The sequence below is a fragment of the Canis aureus genome, chromosome 4, assembly GCF_053574225.1.
Source record: "Canis aureus isolate CA01 chromosome 4, VMU_Caureus_v.1.0, whole genome shotgun sequence".
NCBI classification, from domain to species: Eukaryota; Metazoa; Chordata; class Mammalia; order Carnivora; family Canidae; genus Canis; species Canis aureus.
In genome coordinates, this window is record NC_135614.1 from 11408582 (window position 1) to 11429456 (window position 20875).

The window sequence follows — 20875 nt, forward strand, 5'->3', positions numbered from 1 at the left end:
CAAACACTTTGAAAATGGATGGCTAAATAATAGAGGATGAAAAATTCAGGATGCTCAAAAATGCTAATGACTACCAGAAAAAAGGTAGCTTGTGCTTGGTGCCTTGGAAATTCTCAACACTTTCCTTGTTGTCTTTGCTCCCTCCCTCTCACCAGTGTGCACACACAGGCTAAGAAAAGCTGGCATCAAGAAGGGGCTGGCTTGCTTAGTAAGGAGAAGTCATTGTCCGTCAAGGGTTCAAATACAGACTCAATAGAGAAAAGGGACACTTTTTCTTCCCAAGGTTAAGCACAATGCCATTTGGAACAAGGAATTCCAGGGGAGAGTGAGAGAGTAGGATTTAGTTTCTTTTTGGAGGCTGTCTAGGAACATCCTGTACTGTGACTGAAGCCCATTGAATAGTCCTGAATAAGGCACGCCCTCTCAGTCTCTTTGGAAAGCATTCCTGATCTCTACCATTGTGATTGTCACCTGGGTTTCCAACTCCTCTTCTCCCCTGAGCTACAGTGCCAGGTTGTCAGTGGCCCCAAGCCAATGCTTCTTGGGGTGTTCATTAAACTTTCCAAAATGAATTAATCATGTTACTTCCCTTGCTGGTTTTTCTCCTGTTCCTCTTGTTTCTGTTAATGGTACCATGATTTTCTTGGGCCATTCTTTCTACACTGCTCAAAAAAGGTGTGATTTATTGCTTTAGGTAAAGTGGTTCCATAACAGTAAACAGCAGACGAATTCCCAATATCTATTAATCTCTTCTTTCACAGTAATAGGATTTTCACTTGAGTTGTCCAGGATCAAGACTCCATTTCTTTTAGATTTTAGATTTAGATTTCTTTGCCCCTGGGTATGAACATATTAAGTTCTGACCAAAGGGCTGTGTAACTTCTATGTCATATCCTTAAAGGGAAAGACTGATTTCCTTCTACCCCTTCCTCCATCCTGCTGCATAGACCATGGAGGAAGTGGAGTGAGCCAGCTGGGAGAACACCAACAAGGACAACTATAAGGATGACAGAGCAGCTGGAAAGGAAGAACCTTGTCTTAGACCCATGAGGCTGCCATATAAGCCTTAGGTTCTCACATGTGCAAACTATTACAGGAGAGAGAAATCAATGTCTACTTTAAGTCCTAATTATTTTAGTTCTCTGTTAGAATACTTGAAATTTATCCCAATGAAAACAGCCACCAGAGAGGCCCAGTTACCACCAAGCTCTGCCTCAGAGCTCAGTCCACTTGTAAGATCAGGCTCTGATTGGAAGGCAGAATTTGGATGCCAACAATAGTGGCAGCTAGGGGAGCTTTGATGGAAAATCCTAGCATGTTAGTTGGAAATACGGAGGCTCAAAATCTCCACATTGTGTCCTCTTCTATCTTCTATAACCACCCAGACAGTGAATCTTGTCTCTTCTGATGTCGAGTGTCTCTTGTATTATACACTCCTTTCTGTCTCCAGTTGCTCAGGGCTTTGGGTCTGGGTGACATTAGGGCTTTCCTAGAACCTTTCTCTGCCTTTCTTCTTTCTGTGCTCCTATCCATTCTATATTTTGGTGTCAGATTAATCTTTGTAAAATAGTCCAATGTCTTGATTTCCCCTCACAAATCTTTAATGACCCATATATTATTATTAAAAAAATTTTTTTAAAGATTTTATTTATTTGACAGGAAGAGAGAACAGAAACAGGGGTAGCAGCAGGCAGAGGGAGAGGGAGAAGAAGCAGGCTTCCTGCTGACCTGAGAGCTGGATGCAGGGCTTGATCCCAGGACCCTGGGATCATGACCCAAGCAGAAGGCAGATGCTTAACTGACTGAACCACCCAGGTACCCCGACCCCTATATTATTGTTAACTTTATCCTACCTCATCTGCCATCTCTCCCTTAAGTGAACTTTCCTTTTCTACTGTGTTAGACACACTTGTCAGAAACCTGTTAGTTCTGTTCCTTCTTGTCTTTGCTCGTAGAGCCTATTGACTATGGTGACCTCCTTTTGCTTTTGCTCTCCAAAGTTGACCCAGTCCTACAGTGAGAAGGCCAAGTTTGCTCCTGCTCACTCTGACCTCTGCTTTGTGTGAAGTCCCCATGTCACCTAAAGTTGGTCATTTAATTATTCTCGGTCTGAGGCGTCTCTTCCTAATTCCACTAGAACTAGTTCATAGAATTGTTAGAATTTTGGAATTGTCAATGATTTCAGGTGTGTTTTACCCCAGCTAGAATATATATTCAGATAGCCCTAATCAGACCCCCTTTTTACCACGTGCCCTCCCCCTACTACTGTTTCAATCATATTAGAACAAAACTCAAAGTCAAACTCCACTGGGGGCAATCACGTACCACACTATTTATAATAGTGTTATTCACGCAGCCTGTTTTACACCTTCACCTTCAGGCAATCTAAGCCCCCCCACACCCCCGCACCCTTTGAAGTAAATCACAACCCTCACTTCCTGTTTGTAGTTTTGGGGAGAACAGTGATGTGAAAACTCACTGTACATAAAGCAAGTAGGAGGGCGTCCGAGCCAAGATCACAGGATCCTGAGTTTTGCCCTTGAGGTGAATCAACAGATGACAGTGTATCCCTGGCCTCCATGTGCCAGAAACAGAATCTCTCTGTCATAAGAAGCAGGGCCGGAAAGGCCACATAGGCAATCTGGATGATTTAGATTTATAAGGGTGGATTTCTTTCTCTAGAAGAGCCTGGATAAACTCAGAAATGACTTCTAATTCCAACATAATGACAAGCATGTAGTGGGAGCATAATAAATGCTTACTGGCTATCTGACTACTGAATGAATGGCTCACCTTAAGTTTAGCAGTGGAATGCAGCTCTGATCTCAGAGACAAAATCATCTGCAACTTGCTCTTTTCCTTGTCATATTGCTTCCTAAAGTCTTTCTCCAATTTCTGGCTAGCCTGGTTTTCATTTCCTGCCTACCTCAGACTTCTACCTACTTTGTTTTTGTGCGTTTGACTATAGCTACCATATGGTAGAGCAAGCTACTGTGGTACCCTCAAAAATAATAAGGCAAAAAAAAAAAATAATAATAAGGCTTTCTAGTGTGCTGTGGTTTTTATTTTATTATTATTATTATTTTTTTTTCAAGAAGCAGTGGACTTCAAAGGTTTGGTCTAGCATTTAAAAGTGAGGTGGAAATAATGGGTGCTCAGATGCCTTGGGCAATTCCAAAACTCCTCTAGCCTAGCAAGAGTTAAGTGGTGTGGTAAAATTTGTTTAGAAAAAGAACTTAGGTATTTTAGTAATTTAGCATTTATTTTGTTGATGGTAGCAGGTGTTTGCTTTGAAGCTTAGCAATAATAAGGTAAGGGTGAGTCATAATGTCAATACATTTATTTCTAACTTTGGTAGTTTTTTTTTTTTTCAGTTGAAGGAGCTTCTCAGTCAGTGAAAAGAAAGTCACTGCTCTGCTGATTATCTGATTGAGCAGACAGCCAGAGGGGAGCAGGAACTGGGAGTGTGGTTTGGAGCAGGTTGGGGTGTCAAGTGCAGGGCCCAGGAGAACAGCGTGCCAGCCTGTGAGGCCCCGGAAGCCCTTGACTGGTCAAAGTGCCTGCAGGGCTGTCACCATGATTTAAAGCTCTGAGAATATAAATTAGCAGGAGGTAGGTTGAGGGTGGATGGTGTCATTCTGGCCCTGAAAGGCCTTCATAAATCAGTGACAGTGGAGCCCCAGCCAACTCCCTTCCAGCTGGTTTCCGGAGGCCCTCCTTCCCAACTCTGCTCAGACAAGTGGAAAGAAGTGATTCTTGAGTGGGTGGGCTATTGGCCTCCCCTCTCCCTAGCTCCGAGACCTGAGCACCTGGGTTTTCGCTGCTCCCTGATGGTGAAACCACAGGCTCCTTGCTCCAGTGGTGGGACTCAGATTCAGGTCTTGGGCGGGATTTGCCTCTGACAGTGGGGGTGATGAGGGTGTCTTTCTGTCCTGTTGGAGAAACACAATAGAGCTCTCTCTGAACAAGAATGGTTTGTTCCTTCCTTCTACCCTTTGTGCTTTGTTAACAGAACGTCCCTGGCACATCTGTGCTCCAGCGTGCTGCCAAAAGCTTAGCTCTGTCCTTGCACAATACTGGGGGACACTGTCAGAAGGTCAGCTGTAAGTTCCTCATCTAGAGGCAGATGGAAGAGCTAAAACCCTGCCAAGATCCTTAGGATGTTTATTTTCAGTTCTAAGGTCTGAACTCATTCCCTGCAGCCATCCTCTACCTCCACACCAACCCATCAACTCCTCCCTCTAGCTAGGGTGGAGATCTGGGGTTCAGAGTGTCTATAGCGCCCCTCTGGAAAGCAAGAGCACCCAGCCATTGACACCAGGTGCCGCATTATTGCTCTTTGGTCTCTTTGGTTCTGTGCTGCAGGAGGCTTTATATTTTACGGAAGAACCAAGAGTCACACGGAGGTCAGCTGTAGTCAACTTCCCCCCACCTCCCCAACTCACTTACCTCTCCTGTTAAGCACGTAGGCCCAACGTCATCTTGTCATCTCATAGTAGAAAACAGAATGGGAAAAATGACCTGTAAGCATCTCTTAAGAACTGAGGAATAAGATTCAGATATCTCTCTGCATTTGGACAGTTTGCTTTCTTCTCTTCCCTGGAATGCCAAACTCCTTTTACAAACCTTGAGAGGTGACTTACTGTATGGCAGTTGGCTGAGCCTAGGATTCCTGACCTCACCCCTGTTGTCTCTGCAGGCTGCTCAGCTCAGGGGGTGAAGGAATATTTTCAAGGTGCCAGGGCAGGGTGTCTCCTTCTGGAACGAAAGTGTGTGTGGCCAGACATGGACCACCTTAACTTTCGGACACACAAATGCTTTGTTGTTTGGTCATCAGGGATATAAGGACAGGGAGCGGTAGATCAAGTACCTGGAAATACTATTATTGCACACATAGGGAGGGCAGAGCGACCTGCCTCCCACCAGCCTTTTGCTCCATGTAGCTACCCCGGCTCTGCTGCTCTCTGGCCGTGTGACCTTTTCAAATGACTTTACATCTCTGTGCCCCATTTTCCACCTCTGATAAATACATTTACTACAAATCAACAAATCAATAGAAATTAGTCAACAAGTTAATGAATAAAAATACTATTCTCTCAGGGTCGCTGTTAAGATCAAATGAGGTCGTGACCGCGAAGCTGCCGGCAGGGTGCCAGGCGCAGGGAGCTCAGGGCGTTCTCATCCGCGGCCGGTCTACCGACGGCTTTTATTACCGTGGTTACTTCTGGACAAGCGCCGGCTCTCAGGTCGTGCGTTTCGAATTCCGGCCGTGTGACCGCAAGCCACCTGCCGACAGCTCTCTGGGGCGACGGCTCGCTGGCCTCTTAGGAGCGACCGCGGGAAGCCGCGGCTCCCGGGCCCAGCATGGCTGCCGCGTCCGCCTCCTTTGTGCGCGGCCTTGCGGCGCCGGCGCCCCCGTTGCCATCCCACGGGCAGCGCGTGCTCGCGGAGCGGCCAGCAGGGGGAGCTACGCGGCTGTCCCCGAGCTCTGCGCCCGCTCGGCTCCTCCCAGGACCAGCGGACCGGCGGGGCCCGGCCTGGGCATCTTGACGTTGGGAAGAGGGGAACCGCGCCTGGCGGAGGAGATCAGGCTTCTAAGGGTCCGGGCTCAGCTTGGCTTGGGGAAACCTTCAGGTCTGGGTTGACACAGGTGATTTGGTTTGGTTTGGGGCACATGTGGAAGTCTCCATGTGTCCTGTCCCCTGAATCTCAAATGAGGCTGGGTGTCTTCTGCAACTAGAGGGCTGCTCTCATTGCTCTCGGTCCTCGGGGACAGATTTCCTTTGTTTCCATCTGAAACTCTGGGTCTCTTATGGAGGGATAAAAGCCCTGTGGGTAGAATGAGCAATTTGTTTTAGCCCTGAAAGTCCTGCGTCCTGGCAAACTCCTTAGTCACAGCTGGGGTTGGCCACTTTGTGGGATGTAGCACATGAAACACTACTCTGAGGCAGGACATCTCTGGAGGAGAGCTCCGTGGCCCTAGGGGGCACCAGGGAAGACAGGAAAAAATAACTGCCATTTCCTCCCACCACCGGAATTGATGTTGGCCTTCCTCAGGCATCTCTCACAACACCTAATGAATGGGGCATCCAGGCCAAGCCAGTCTCTTCCAGAATTCAGCAGTGACAGGGGTCAAAGGTGGACTTATTCCCGAGGACCACACCTTGGAATGGCCTCCTGGCTCTGTGCCTCACAGCCCTCAGGACCAGGTCACTGGAGCCTTGGCCACCGGGCCCGGGGGCCCCTGAGGCATGCTGCAGCAAGCCCTGCTAGAGAGCAACTGCAGACCTTTGCTTCTAATTGGCCTCCGTCTCTGCACACAGCCATTTCCTCTGCCTGCGGCAGAAGTCATAAAAAGCCAGGCTTTCTTCCATACCTTTGAAAAGTTCAAAGGAACCCATATCCTGGGGAGATCTGGCAGTGCAGGCACCTGGATCTGAGGGGACCGAGGACTCTGGGTGCCCCCGCCCCTGCCCTGTACTGCTTGTCAGTGTCAGTATCCCGTGCTGCACGGGAGGGGAGGCTCAAACCTTCCAAGGCTAGCTCTGTTCTGTTTTATGGGATCAGGCTGTGCTCTTTAACCCTGCCCTGCATTTTGCAGCAGGAGCTCTCATGGCCACAGAGCAGGTCATGAAACAGATGTCAAGCCCATCCTAAAGCAAGTGTGTGATAAAGCCAGACTCAAAGCTGGTGAGTCAGTCAGCCCTGCTCTGGTCACATACTGTCTCCATGGCTTTGCTCCCATCATGTTTCTGCTCTTTCTCTGGGGACCCTGTGTTCCACGTGGAGGTGGAACTCAGGTGAGCTTACTTGAGCCCAAGGTGCAGATGTGTTCAGGTTGGGGGTAGGCTTTGCAGGCTCTTAGGCATAGCTTTTTGGTATTGACTGAACTTGGTTCTTTCCCAGTATCCAAATTGGTGACTTTTTAAAAAAATACTTTATTTATTTATTCATGGGAGACACAGAGAGGCAGAGACAGGCAGAGGGAGAAGCAGGCTCCCTGTGGGGAGCCCGATGTGGCACCTGATCCCAGTATCCCAGGATCACAACCTGAGCTGAAAGCAGATGCTCAACCACTAAGCCACCCAGATGCTCCCAAATTGGTGATGCATAACATCTTAGATACTATCCTGAACTTCAGACCCCCAGAGTTTCTAGGGGAAAATGAAATAGGTCTGTGCTTTCTATCCCAATTGGTGGTGCTTACAATGTGCTCTAGAAATGTTCAAACATTTCTGAGAAGGAAAACCCAGAGGTCCCAGGTTCTGGAACTCTGATAAACCGAGCCTTCCTGAGGTGATTGGATTCTTGAGGGATTGGGACCAAGGGCTGAGGGGCAAAAGTAGGATTCAGGGAATGGAGAAGGTGCTGACAAGCTTTCCACTGTACACATTAATGCAATTGAATAAGCATCCCATATTCATCTACCAGCTAGTTTGATGGGCAGTAAAAGAGTGAATCTCATTGTGGGGGGGATATATAAAAATTTCACCTTCCAATCTAGCCCCATCCTCTTTCTAGATACATGTGACTAAACGGCTCCCTTTTGAGATCCCAGTTTCCTGTTCCCTAAGCAGAATTTATTCATCCATTCAACAAGAGTTTCTTTCTTTTTTTAAAAGATTTTATTTATTTGAGAGAGCATGCATGCACACATAAGTGGGAGGAAGGGGAGGAAGATGGTAAAGGGGGATGCAGACTCCCTGCTGAGGAGGGAGCCCTAAGTACATGGGCTCAATCCCAGGATTCTGGGATCATGACCTGAGCAGAAGGCAAAGTGTTTACTCTTTTACTACCCATCAAACCAGATGGTAGATGAATATGATATGCTTATTCAATTGCACTCATGTGTACAGTGGAAAGCTTGCCAGTACCTTCGTTCCCTCCAGTGTTTGACTGAGTCCCTACTGCAGCCACTGGGCAAGTATGTGGCATCTGTAGCCACATCATTCTTAGCACATTGGGCTGGAATGTCTGCCTGTTGCTTCACATCTACAGCCTCTAGATCATGTAGGGTGGAGGTGAGAATTGAGCCCTCCCTTTCCCCCCAACACACGCGTATTCACACACACACAAGCACACACACATATTCACAAATACACAAATGTGCATACACACTTCTACACACAAACACTACAAACATGTACATACTCCCCTCTCCCTCAACCTCCTCCCACTGGTTGAGGAATTGGGCCAGAAGAGAAGATAAGGAAACTTTTATCTGCTTTTAATCACAGCATTCTGTAGAATAATTATTCTGTAGGATTTTTCAATGTCTCACTGAAATTGTTCTAAGTTTTACTGATAACAATAGTTTAACACGATACAAATAGATACGGTTTTTATGGTTTGCAGCCTCTGGAACATGGTCATTTGTCCACATTTAAAGAGTTTGAGGCAGCAATATCCTTCAAGGTTTTTTTATGTTATTAGTTTGCTTCTGAAACACATCTGCTCAATCCTGCTGTGGTACATATCGCCCCAGCTCCACCCAGGTTATGAATGTCAGTGCTGAGTTCTGCCTTGAGATATGAATTCAGTTTGTCTGGCAACAGTTCTGATTATAGTGTGTTTTGTGCAATGAGTCACCAAGCTCAGCATCTCCCCACAATGGGGGGTTCTGTGTGGGGCTGACTGCTTTCCTGACCAGCCTTGATCACTTCTGAGTGCTGTAAGCTTGGAATTACTGTGATACTCTGCTGTTCGCTCCTCCAGCTACTTGGCCATAGTAGTGCCTCTGTTTCAGGACTCTTGTGACAAGTAAGTGAGAGATTTTAGTAAAACCTCTGACACATGTTTTGTGGCCCACTGGTGAAATAAATTTGATGGGCTGTGACCAGTGTTAAAGAAATAAATAAACAAAATAGAATGGATATTGATTTTTCTTTGGGGTGATGAAAATGCTAAAAGTTCTCAGAATAGATGATGGCGAATGTTGCACTACTCTGGAAATATGCTAAGAGGTATCAAGGCATACACTTGAAATGGGTGAATTTTGTGGTATGTAAATTGTATCTCAATGAAGCTATTTATATATATATCTCTATATATCTCTATATATAATCTCTAAGAGATTAGGAGCCCTAAAAAAATCCATCAAGCTGTGTGTTTGAGATTTGTATACTTTATTATGGTATGTAGGTAGGCCTCGGTTAAAAATTAAATATAAAAAATGGAATAGAGAATATAAGAATCTCTCCCATGTAGTGAGGCCAAACAGTATTTTTGTGAGACATATGTGTAAATATGTGTGCGTTTGTGCATGTGTGCATGCACTGGGCTACGATAAAATGTGCTTCTTACTGTGGGTTGTTGCATAAAATGTTTAAAGCCTAAATGTTTAGCCTAGATCTGCCCAGTCAGAATAGGCATTTAACAATGGTTATTTATACCCTCCCTTCTTTTCTTTTCTAGAAACCCAGAGCGTGCCCATGTTCAGTCATTGACCTTCCAGTATGGCTGTTTTTGCCACAGAGAAGAGAAATTCTGACTAGCTATAGAAGCCCCCCCCTTCCTTCCTCCCTTCATGTGCACACACGCACGCGCGCGCACACACACACACACACACACATACAGACACACACTCAATTAAGTCAAGCTGTTTTTTCCAGTTAAATAAACATCACACCCTTGAAAGGAAGAACAAATAGCGGGACTATCCCCAAAGAAAACGTGCCTCTGGGCTTCTGGTTTTGAAGGTTTTGTAATGTTTACTTTTCAGCGTTCTCTACTTGACTGCTTCCCTCTTTCATTTGATTTTAAATACCATGGTTTGAATTAGCTATCCTTGTGCCCTGACCCTGGGTAAGGGGTTGTTTTGACAGACATGTGGCTCCCCAGCCCCTCCCTCCTTCAGAAGTGAGAGTGGTAGAGCTTGTATCCAGAACCTGGAGATACAGAAGCACAGCTGTTGTGTGGGTGCGTGTAGCACGGGGATCTCAGCCACTGACACCCTCAAGACATGTGTGGACTGTGACTCAATCCAGGTAAATAGATTAAGTCATCAAGCACTTGGTGACCTTATGAAAATGACCAAGTTGCAGATAGCCTGGGGTTGACTCTGTTTGACCAGGGATGAAAAGATTGTGTTTCTGTTGCTTTTGGACAATGTTTTTTCCTTTGGGTGTTTGCTCATGTGACACCTTTCATGACTATCGAGGGGGCTGGCACAGATATACTGGATGGAGAGACCAAGTTGGGAGTGACAGGGATGGCAGCTGTCTATTGGCACAGGGATGGCACTGAAGTCTGGGAAATTGGGGAATTATTAGAATTTAATCTGGTTTTGTAAGTTCTGGGTTCAAATTCCATTTTGTGTTTTAGAGCAAGATGACTAGTTTGGGGCCACTGGGCAAGTGGTTTGGGATAGAGGGTTAGCCTCTGATTGTGATTAGCTATGATGATGAGAAGGCCATGTCAACTCCTTTAGTCACTTGGTATCCCTGAATGCCCAGAGCAAGGGTGGATGTTTTTATTATTTTTACTTCTGATTTTCTGCCCCCCCCCACCAATAAGATGATCTATGGTAGATGATAAATAGTAGATGGTGGGTGGTAGAGGCTCGGTAGTCGATGGCCAGTAGTGGATGGTAGTGGTTAGGTCCCAGACCTTGGACTCAATCTACCCACTGGGAATCTTGGTTTTGTCTCTTATTTGCAGCCTGGTCTTTGTGCTTCAGTTGCTGTATCAGCAAAATAATAGCACTTTACTTGTGGGATTTCATTTCTATTGTGGTAAAATAATATGTAAAATTTACCATCTCAATTGTTGTCAAGGGTACTGTTAAATATATTCATATTGTGTTACCATCACCACCATCCATTTCCAGAACTCTTCATCTTGCAAAACTGAAACCCTGTCCCCATTAAACAACAACTCCCCATTCCTCCTCCCATCCCAGATCATGGAAACCACTGTTCTATTTTCTTTCTCTATGGATTTGACTGTTCTGGGTACCTCATATGAATGGAATCCATACAATATTTTGTTTTTTGTGACTGACTTATTTCACTTAGTATAGTGTCCTCAAGGTTCATCCATATTTGTATCATGTGTCAGAATTTACTTCAAGGCTGAATAATATTCCATGTATGTACATGTTTTGCCTGTCCACTAATCCATCAATGGATACTTGAGTTGCTTCCACCATTTGGTAATAGTGAATAATGCTGCTGTGAACATGAAGGTAGAAATATCCATTTAAGTCCCTGCTTTCATTTCCTTTGGGTGTATACCCAGGAGTGGAATTCCTAGGTCCTATGGTACTTCTATTTTTCATTTTTTTGAGAAGTCCATATACTGTTTCCACAGCAACTGCACCATTTTACATTCCTACCAGTAGTGTACAAGTGTTACAGTTTCTCCACATCCTCACCAACACTTGTTATTTTCTGTTAAAAACACCTTTTAAATAATAGCCCCCCCACCCGGATTTTATTTTTGAGGGTTACATGACAGAATGTATGACAAGCGCTTAGCATAGTGCTTGGCTCAGCAGATGATAGCTGCCTTTGGTACCTCAGGTTTTAGCTCTTTCTTTCCTTTTTTTTAAAGATTGTATTTATTTATTCATGAGAAACACACAGAGAGAGGCAGAGACACAGGCAGAGGGAGAAGCAGGCTCCATGCAGGGAGCCTGATGTAGGACTTGAGCCTGATGTAGGACTTGATCCTGGGACTCCAGGATCATGCCCTGGGTTGAAGGCAGACACTTAACCCCTGAGCCACCCGGATGTCCCACTCTCTTTACTAGTAGAATAAGTGATAACTTTCTCAGAAGCCACTTCAATGCCTGCTTGTCACCTTGCAGATCACTGGCCCAGGAATACCAGGGCTGTGCATTTGGACAAGAGTAATAGATTCAGCTGTAGTCTGGAAAGGCCCTATATGGCTTGGGGTCATGTCAAGCTTGGAGATTCTTGAGAACAGTGTGGCTTTAAGGGTACCCCAGGATGGGGAGTCCTTTCTATGTAACCTCTTAGTCTTTTCTTGTCTGAGTTCCCACCACCTTACCAGGTTTCACTACCTGGCTTGGTAGACACAAGCTCTGTATAGATAGATGAGCAATGAGAATATTTTGCTGTGTCCCATGGACTCTTACAAAGAAAGACATGGTGATTAACACAAAGTTTTTTTTTTGAATTCTTATGGAAATGTTGGGAAACAACCTTTTTAACACTTGATCATTTAGTAAGAGGGTATTTGAAATATTCTCTTGAATAACTAGCAAGATGAGAAATGGCCTTTATTTTCTAGATTGAGGCTGCATATTTGAAAAAAGGACAAAATGAACATGATATCAGGTAGGAAGACAGTTAACATCAATAGCATTTATTTCATAATTGGAATATTCCAAAAGAGGCTAAGAGACATGCTCTGCGTATACACTATTTCTCAGCCAGACATTGGGCTCTGTCCTCTCCACCTTCAGCAAATGACTGCAGATTTATGTACCACATGTAGGGGTTTATACTCTCTGGTAAGGCCTGAGAAGTGATTTTTGGACTAAAAAACCAGAAAGGGGGTGCCTGGGTGGCTCAGTCTGTTAAGTGCCTGTCTTCAGCTCAGGTTATGATCCCAGGGTCCTGGGATGTAGCCTAGCATCTGGCTTCCTGCTCAGCAGAGTCTGCTTATCTTTCTCTCTCCCTTTGCTCCTCCCCCCTGCTGGTTCTCTCTCACACTTGCTCTTTCTCCTAAATAAATAAATCTTAAAAAACAAAAAACAAAAAACAAAGGAAGAATTCAGTAATTCCCCCCCCCCCCCAAAAAAAAATAAAAGGAAAAGGATAGAAACTTCTTTGTGGTCTGGAATTTTGCTCAAAAAAAAAAAATTCAGGGGAAGGTGTTTTTGTTTTGTTTTCTTTTCCAAGGCAAGTTCCCCCCCCCAAGGCAAGTTTTTTTTTTTTTTTTTTTTTTTTTTTTATGATAGGCACACAGTGAGAGAGAGAGGCAGAGACACAGGCAGAGGGAGAAGCAGGCTCCATGCACCGGGAGCCCGACGTGGGATTCGATCCTGGGTCTCCAGGATCGCGCCCTGGGCCAAAGGCAGGCGCTAAACCACTGCACCACCCAGGGATCCCAGGCAAGTTTTTAATAGTCATGTTTCCATCAGCTCCATAGTCCTTACCCCTCAGTTTAAAAACAAACCTAAATGTAAATAGTTTTACATTTTGATCCAACCTTAAAATAACTCATTGGAGTATACTTGTTACATATATCTATGTATCTACATTTATTGCGCGCGCACACACACACACACACACATATATTATCTGTAGATACAGGAATGGATACCAGTTCCATAGTGTGGTAGCTCATAAAATTTCAGTGGCTTTTTTTTTTTTTATTTTTTTTTATTTATTTATGATAGGCACACAGTGCGAGAGAGAGAGGCAGAGACACAGGCAGAGGGAGAAGCAGGCTCCATGCACCGGGAGCCTGACGTGGGATTTGATCCTGGGTCTCCAGGATCGCGCCCTAGGCCAAAGGCAGGCGCCAAACCGCTGCGCCACCCAGGGATCCCTCAGTGGCCTTTTTAAAGAAAAAAAAGACATATGTTCTTACTGTGCAGAATTTTCCAGAAACACAAGTGTGTTAACCCCTCCCAGGTTCTGGCGGAAGCCTGAGTTTCGCCGGCTTCCTGGAAATCTGCCCGCGGGCATACATGACCCTCTGTGAGGTGTGCCCCTGCAGAGGCTCCCCGGAGGGTGCTCCCTTGTCCGGGGCTCCGCCGGCGGTGCCGCACCCCGGGAGCCCCGCTGCAGCTCCCTCCCGGCTCCGAGGCCGCGGCCCCTCCCTACCCGCACGGGCCGACTCGCGTCCAGGAACGGCGCTTCTCCGGAGCGAATCCAAACGCTTTGGTCTTGATGAGAAGATGAGAAAACCTGCGGCGGGGGGAGGGGAGGGGAGGGGAGGCAGAGAGAAGAGGGGGCGCAGCGCCGGCTGGGGGTGCACAGGGCTCTCCCCGCCGCCGCGGCACGAGCAGCGCCAGCTGTTTCAAGCTGCGCTGGCAATGGCCTCTCCACGTGGAGGCCGGAGGCCGGGAGGCCCGGAGGCCGGAGGCCGGGAGGCTGGATTATTCACGAGACGCGAATCGGCCGGCGCCCCTGGAGCCCCCCTCCAGCAGGTGCGTGGTCACCTCCCCGGGGTCCCGGGAGCCCGCCCGGCCGAGCTCGGCCGCCTGGAGCCGCGCTGACCGCCACGCGGCCGGATGCTCAGCGTCCAGCCGTCCCGTCTGTGCGTCCTTCTGTCCGCAGAGGCGCAGGGTGGGTGCTCGGGAGAGGAAGGACAGCAGACGCACCCCAAGGCGAGGGTGCCCGTGAGGAGAGCGGAGAGAGACCGGGGAGATGCTCCCGGGTACACGGACCAGGGGCCCGGTGTCTCCGCGCCCCGTGTACCCAGACTGGATCCTGGGTCAGGGAGAGAGGCCATAAGGGACGTCATGGGGGCAAAGAAGTTGATACATGAATTATAGAATAGATCATGGTATTAAATTTCCTGCATTCGAAAATTATACTGTTGTTACGTAAAATAGGATCTTTGTTCTTCGGATGAAAATGCTGAAATATGTAGGCATAAAAGGGAATATTGTCTCTGAAACTTACATTCAAATTGTTCAGAAGATAGTAATTATGTATACATATATGTATACATACATATATAGAGAGTGTACAAATGTAGCAAAATGTGAGTAATTGCTAAATAAAGGGCATAAGGGAGTTCTTTGTACCATTCCCAAATTCTCTAAAGTTTGAAATTATTTCACATCAGAAAGTCACAAAATAAAAAAGTGGAGGGTATGGAGTTCCTAGAGCCATGTATTTTGGGGTGTTTTCCACCTGTCTATGTTAGAATTCCTTGGGGCGTTTAATCCTTTTTTTTTTTTTAAGATTTTATTTATTCATGAGAGACAGAGAGAGAGAGAGACAGACAGACAGACACAGGGAGAGGGAGAAGCAGGCTCCATGCAGGGAGCCCGATGTGGGTCTCGATCCCGGTCTCCAGCATCACGCCCTGGGCCGAAGGCGGGGGCTGAACCGCTGAGCCACCCATGAGTCCCGGGGCGTTTAACGCTAAATCAGCTCCAGCTCCTGCTTCTACGGCATTAGATCAGAATTTTGTCTGCACGTTGGAGGGACGGCTAGCCTGGGAGAGGCTCTGACAAGGAAACACACCTGTCCTTCCACCTATTAGGTTATAAGCTCATCTTCCTGGAGGAAGTGTTTCTTAAAGTAGCAGCTGCTGGCTGCCTGAATCAGAATCATCTGGGGGTGCTTGTGGGAAATGTCTACTCTCAGGCTCACCCCAAATCTGCTGGAGCAGAGGTCTGTGGGTAGAACCCTGACTCTGTAGCTTAAACACCACTTAAGTATGGGGAGGGGGCATTTTCTGTAGGTTCCATTAGGTCTGACAGATAAATATTAGTTATGTCCCAATAATAATAATAATAATAATTATAAAAATACTGAAAGCTTTTGTCTCAAACTCTTAATCAATGGCTTTTGGAATCATCAGGGGTTCCAGAACAGGTGGACTCTTCCCCTCTTTCATTCTCTGGTAGTTCCTCTCTTTGGCTACATGAGTGATACTGGTGCCACGAGTTCCCTCGTGCCATCACCTCCAAGGTGCCCCTTGCTGTTCCTTGTAGGTAAGGGCCCAACTATCTCTCTTTTCTCTCCAGCAGTTATGCTTATTTATTTCTTATTTACTTAACTTTTATTTAACCTTTATTTATTGAGTAGCTCATATACTCACAGAGTTGAAAAATAAGAGGTATGAAGAAGACATGAATAACATCTCTGTGATTCCTGCCTCACCAGCTCTCCCAGGGGCACACAATTTCTTGTTTATCATTCCAGAGAGAGTCTCTCTGTATTAAGGAATAGGCTTTTCTTCATTTTTAAAGAACAAATTCTAGTACATTTTAGATTTTATTTTGTACTTTGCTTCTTTTGCCTATTTAAAAATATATCTAGGAGATCATGCCCCAGCAGTCTATAAGAGGGATCCTCATTCTTTCTGTGACTGCATAGTATTCCATTGTGTATATGACCCATGATTTGGTTAATTGATTCCCTTTTGATGGCCATTTAGGTTGTTTTCAAACTTCCCATTATAATACATATATGAGCATATTGCATGTTAAATTCCTAAAGGTAGAATCAGAATTGCTGAGTCAAAGGATATAAGCTTTGGTAGGTTTGATACATGCTGCCAGATTTCCTTCCACTGAGGTACCAAATGACATGGCTACCAATCATCTGTAAGAACCTATCTTACCACACTCTTGCTGCCATAATAGATTATAATTTTTTTTTGACATTTGCAATTTTATAAATGAAAAAAATGGTGCTCCATTGAAATTTTAATTTGGATTCTTCTTATAATAAGTGGATTTGAACATCATTTCATGTTTAAAATCCATTTTCATTTTATTTTGAAGGCATTCCCCTGCACCTCCCCACCCCTGCCCATATCTCTCACTCTTTTCTCTTGGGTTATGTTTTTATTGACAAGGAGCTGTTTCCAGATTAGCAACTTGTTAGTGACGTGAGGTGCAAAATGTAATGCCATGCAGACTCTGAAACATTTGTATGTAGTTCAACGGATCAGTCTTTTCTTTAATGGATTCTATTTTGTTTTGTAGTTAAGGAGATATTCTTTATGCCAAGATGACTTAAACAATTATTCCATGAAGACTTCTAACTCTTCCATGACTTAATTTTTATATTAAAAATTTAAATCCAGACTACATTTACTCTGGTGTAAGATGTGAAGTATGAATTCAACTTCATTGTCCCCACAGGTGTTTATCTAATTGTTCCAACATCGTATTTTCTGTACTGATTTGATGTGCTGTCCTTTCCATACACTAAATTTTCATTTGTGCTTAGGTTTATTTATAGACTTTTAGTTCTATTTCATTTATCTGCCTCTCTACTTTTTATCATTACCACACTATTGCAATTACTAATCATAATATGTCAGTATTTGTCTGGGTTGTCCGTTATTACTTTTCTTTTTTAAAAATGTGACTGCTTTGTTAGCTTGTTTCTATGCATAATCTTTAGGATCAGGTTATTTACTTAAATAATCTTGTTGGTGTTTTATTTGGATTGTTTCTTTATAGGCTATTTATTTATATAGTAAGTTAGAGAGAAGTGACATTGTGTTATTTCCCAATCCAAGAGTATGATGAGCCTTTGTATTTGCTCAGGATATTTTTAATGTGTCCTACAGTAACATTTTAATTTTTTATATAGATTTTTACTTAGTTCTTTTTGACTTTATCCCTAAGCAGTTTATCCTTTTCTATTGTAAATTACTCTTTTCTTTAATACATATTCTAATTGGTTGTAGTTAGTGTATGTTGAAGGATATTGAGTTAATCATTTTATATTATCACTGAATTTTCTTATAGTTTGAAAGAAACACTGAGTGGCAGTTTTAATCATTAAAAATTAGCTTTCTCCCTCTTCCCTTTAATATTTATTCATGGGATAAATTCTTTCTCTAACACTGGTCAGCTCAAGTTTTCTTGTGCAAGTGACTGATGTTGAGTACCGTTTACTTTGACAGAACTTATTATCTAATTTGTCATGGGTCTCCTTTCAGTGGGACTGGTTTCTCAGAAATTTTATGTTATTTATGTTGATGCCATTTTTGGGGTCAAGTCAGCAAAAAAAAAAAAAAATAGTTTGCTCAAAGAATTTTGTGATTCACTTCTCTTCACTGATTGAATTGTCAAACAATACAAGAACTTATTCATCATAATTGATTATGTAGACTAGAAATCTTTTTTTCTGCTAATTAATGTATTATTGCTTTTGGTATGGTCCGAAATTTCTTTTGGTTACAATTTGCTTCTTGATATCAGAACAATTTCTATTGGTTTCTGTGCTTCTATTTGTCACTTTTGTTTCATATTCTAATGGAATTTATATATGAATTTTCTCTCAGGTTTTTTTAATTTTTTTTATTTTTTTTTTCTCTCAGGTTTTTAAATAGATAAATTTAAAGGTGAGAAAAGAAAGTCCCTTTCATATATACACAAAAAAAGAAATTTGTACTTATGTTTCAAAACATCTTTCAGTGGCAGTTATAAGGGTGTATTTAAGCTTTAATAAACTTTTAAAAAACATTTTATGGGACACCTGGGTGGCTCAGCGGTTAAGCATCTGCCTTCAGCTCAGGGTGTGATCCTGGAGTCCCAGCATCAAGTCCCACGTCAGGCTCCCTGCGTGGAGCCTACTTCTCCCTCTGCCTATGTCTCTACCTCTCTCTCTGTGTCTCTCATAAATAAATAAATTAAAAAAAAAACACCACAAAACATTCTGCATTTTGTTTGTATTCTGGGTTCTCTTCCTTGTATTTGGAAATACATTTTAGACTCCGTAAAACAATGTTTACTCATGTTGTGGAGCTTGAATAGTGGATTTTGGGGAACCTGGTGAGAGTTGGGGACTCATTCCCTTAGGTTTAGTGGCCTTCAGTCACCTCTGTGTATCATCAGTTGCTGTTAATGTCCTGGTGTGGGCTAGCTCCCAGGAATATCTTATTGCCAATCCTATGACTGACCATGAGGATGTAGGAGCCAGTTCTGTAGCCACCTACTCCAAAACAGAGAGGAAAGAGATGGTGGTCCTAATGGAGCTCAGTTAAGATATTTCATCTTTGCAAATATTCAGGAACACACAACCACATTAAGGCTAGAGCTCTTTACAGGTGTTGAGATGATGGTGCAGGTGATAGGCTAAGGCTTGGCCTCTTCAGTCCTTTGCAATCACCTCTGATGATGCACCTGCACAGGCTCCATGGCTTCTCTAGTTTTTCTTAGAGAATCAAAGGTCCTTTGGTGACTTTTGATTGCCAAACTCCATTTCAGCTAGGCAATTAGAATGTGCAGGCCTGTGTAATAATGAAATCTTCTAACTTGATTCAAAGTTATACTAATTTCTACTTCCCCTGGTGGGCCTTCTGCACTTTGGAACTGGGATGGGTTACAAACTTTCTTGTTCCTAGTACAGATTTTATTTTTGACAGTATTTTTGTTGATTTTCTTATTCTTTTCCATGTAAACAATTCTATTGTTTGAAAATGATTGGAATTTTGTAATTCTATGTTGATTTTTTTTTTTAGCTTTAGTTTCTTCCTTTTGCCTAATTGTTTTGGCTAGTGTGCACAAGAGTTAACATGGCAGGCCTGAACTGCTTTCCTTGGGAAGGTCTGCTTGCAAAATTGGCACTTGGCTATCTGGAACTTTGATTTCAGGAGCATCCCACCATTCCCACAGGTGACGAGTGGCTCACTGTACCTAAGCTGTTTGTACAAACAGCATGGTCTTTGCTAAACACCTACTTCCTTCTAGGTATCTGGAATTTGGGTCCTTGCCAGCTAGAGGCTGCTTACATGATCAGCCCCCGATAAAATCCCTGAGCAATGAGTGTCTAATGAGCTTCCCTGGTTGGCAGCATTTCACACAAGGGAGTTAACCCTCTTGACGTTTTGATATCAAGAGTGAACACTGCCAAAGTGGTATAGCCATCTCATGAAGTAATGAGATCCCAACAAGAGTTAAGGCTAACAGGGACCTTGGTGAAGAGGACACAGTTGATAATAATGAGATCAGAGTCAAAATCTTTTCAACTATGGGATCAGTGTTTCATTTTCAAAACCAATAGATTCTTTCAGGCTTTTCTCCCCACCCCCATTCCACTCTGCACACTACACCCAGAATAAGCCACTTTTATCATATCACTCTGTTCAATATCAGGAGTGGCCTCTACTTGCCTGGCTTGTTTTCAAATCCCTCCAAAATTGGGCCCCACTAACCTGTCTATAATTCTTCATACTATATTTAAACATCCTAATGTGGGGCCATACACATAGCATATGTACACCACCCCCATGCCAGTTTTCTCATTGCCTCCAATAGACGTAGTTTCTTTCTTTCTTTTTTTTATTAAGGATTTTATTTTATTTGTTTTTCAGAAAGAGAAAGAGAGAGCACAAGCAGGGGGAGTGGTAGGCAGAGGGAGACACAGGCTCCCTGCTGAGCAAGGAGGCTGATGCCGGACTCGATCCCAGGATCCTGGGATGCATGAGACACTGAGCTGAAGGTAGACAATCAACCGATTGAGCCACTCAGGCTTCCCGCGACATAGTTTCTGCTCATCTTGTTGTTGCCTCCCTAAGCCACCAGTTCTTCTTTCATGTAATAATTACTCCAGAAAGCCTGGCATAGTTGGCTATTCTGGAACTGACATGGGTTTTGGGGTTCCTTTTTTAAAAAAGATTTTATTTATTTTTATTCATGAGAGACACGGAGAGAGAGAGAGAGTCAGAGACATAGGGCAGAGGGAGAAGCAGGCTCCATGCAGGGGACCAATGCGGAACTCAATCCTAGGTCTCCAGGATCACGACCTGAGCCGAAGGCAGTCACTTAACTGCTGAGCCACCCAGGTGTCCCTAGGGTTCCTTTTAATATCAAGTTCCAAGTGCTTTTGGCATCCCTGGAGCTGTCCTCAAAATGCCCAAGAGCAAATGTGAACGAGGCATAGCTAATCTGTAGGACAGTAAGGTGAGCTCTTACATGGCTGATCTGAGGCTGTGTTAATCCATCAAAGCCTGCCCTTTGCAGCAATTCCAGGCTGACCAAGAGACATGCTGTTACAGTTAGCAATCCACAGAGTGAATTTAAATATAATATATTTTTCACAGTGGAATTATAAGATATTATCAGAGGTCAGGTTTAATCAGAACATTGCATTCAAGTACAGAGCTGTAGCAGCATATTTTCAAAAATTAACTTTTATTTATATAAATAATTTGTACTTATTGTACAAATTAATAATCAAAAGTTATTAAATAAAAGGTT

General features: G+C 44.0%; 2 long non-coding RNA genes across 5 annotated transcripts in view; one reads left to right on the forward strand and one right to left on the reverse strand.

The window, feature by feature from the left end:
• Positions 1-3088: 3088 nt before the first annotated feature.
• On the reverse strand, positions 3089-5409 carry LOC144312189 (uncharacterized). Of its 4 annotated transcripts, XR_013377628.1 has the most exons (5): positions 5214-5409; positions 4871-5035; positions 4644-4758; positions 4450-4489; positions 3089-3932 (listed from the first exon to the last, which is right to left on the reverse strand). It is a non-coding gene; the product is annotated as an uncharacterized LOC144312189 (long non-coding RNA). The 4 variants fall into 4 exon arrangements; XR_013377630.1 differs by having other exon boundaries at positions 4644-4755; positions 4871-5409; XR_013377627.1 differs by having other exon boundaries at positions 3091-3932; positions 4871-5407.
• A 2287-nt stretch (positions 5410-7696) lies between these two features.
• The window catches only part of LOC144312190 (uncharacterized), a 35660-nt gene continuing 22481 nt past the window's right edge, over positions 7697-20875 (forward strand). Inside the window, exons 1-2 of the long non-coding RNA XR_013377631.1 lie at positions 7697-8760; positions 9415-9986. This is a non-coding gene — a long non-coding RNA (uncharacterized LOC144312190). The remainder of the gene's footprint in view (positions 8761-9414; positions 9987-20875) is intronic.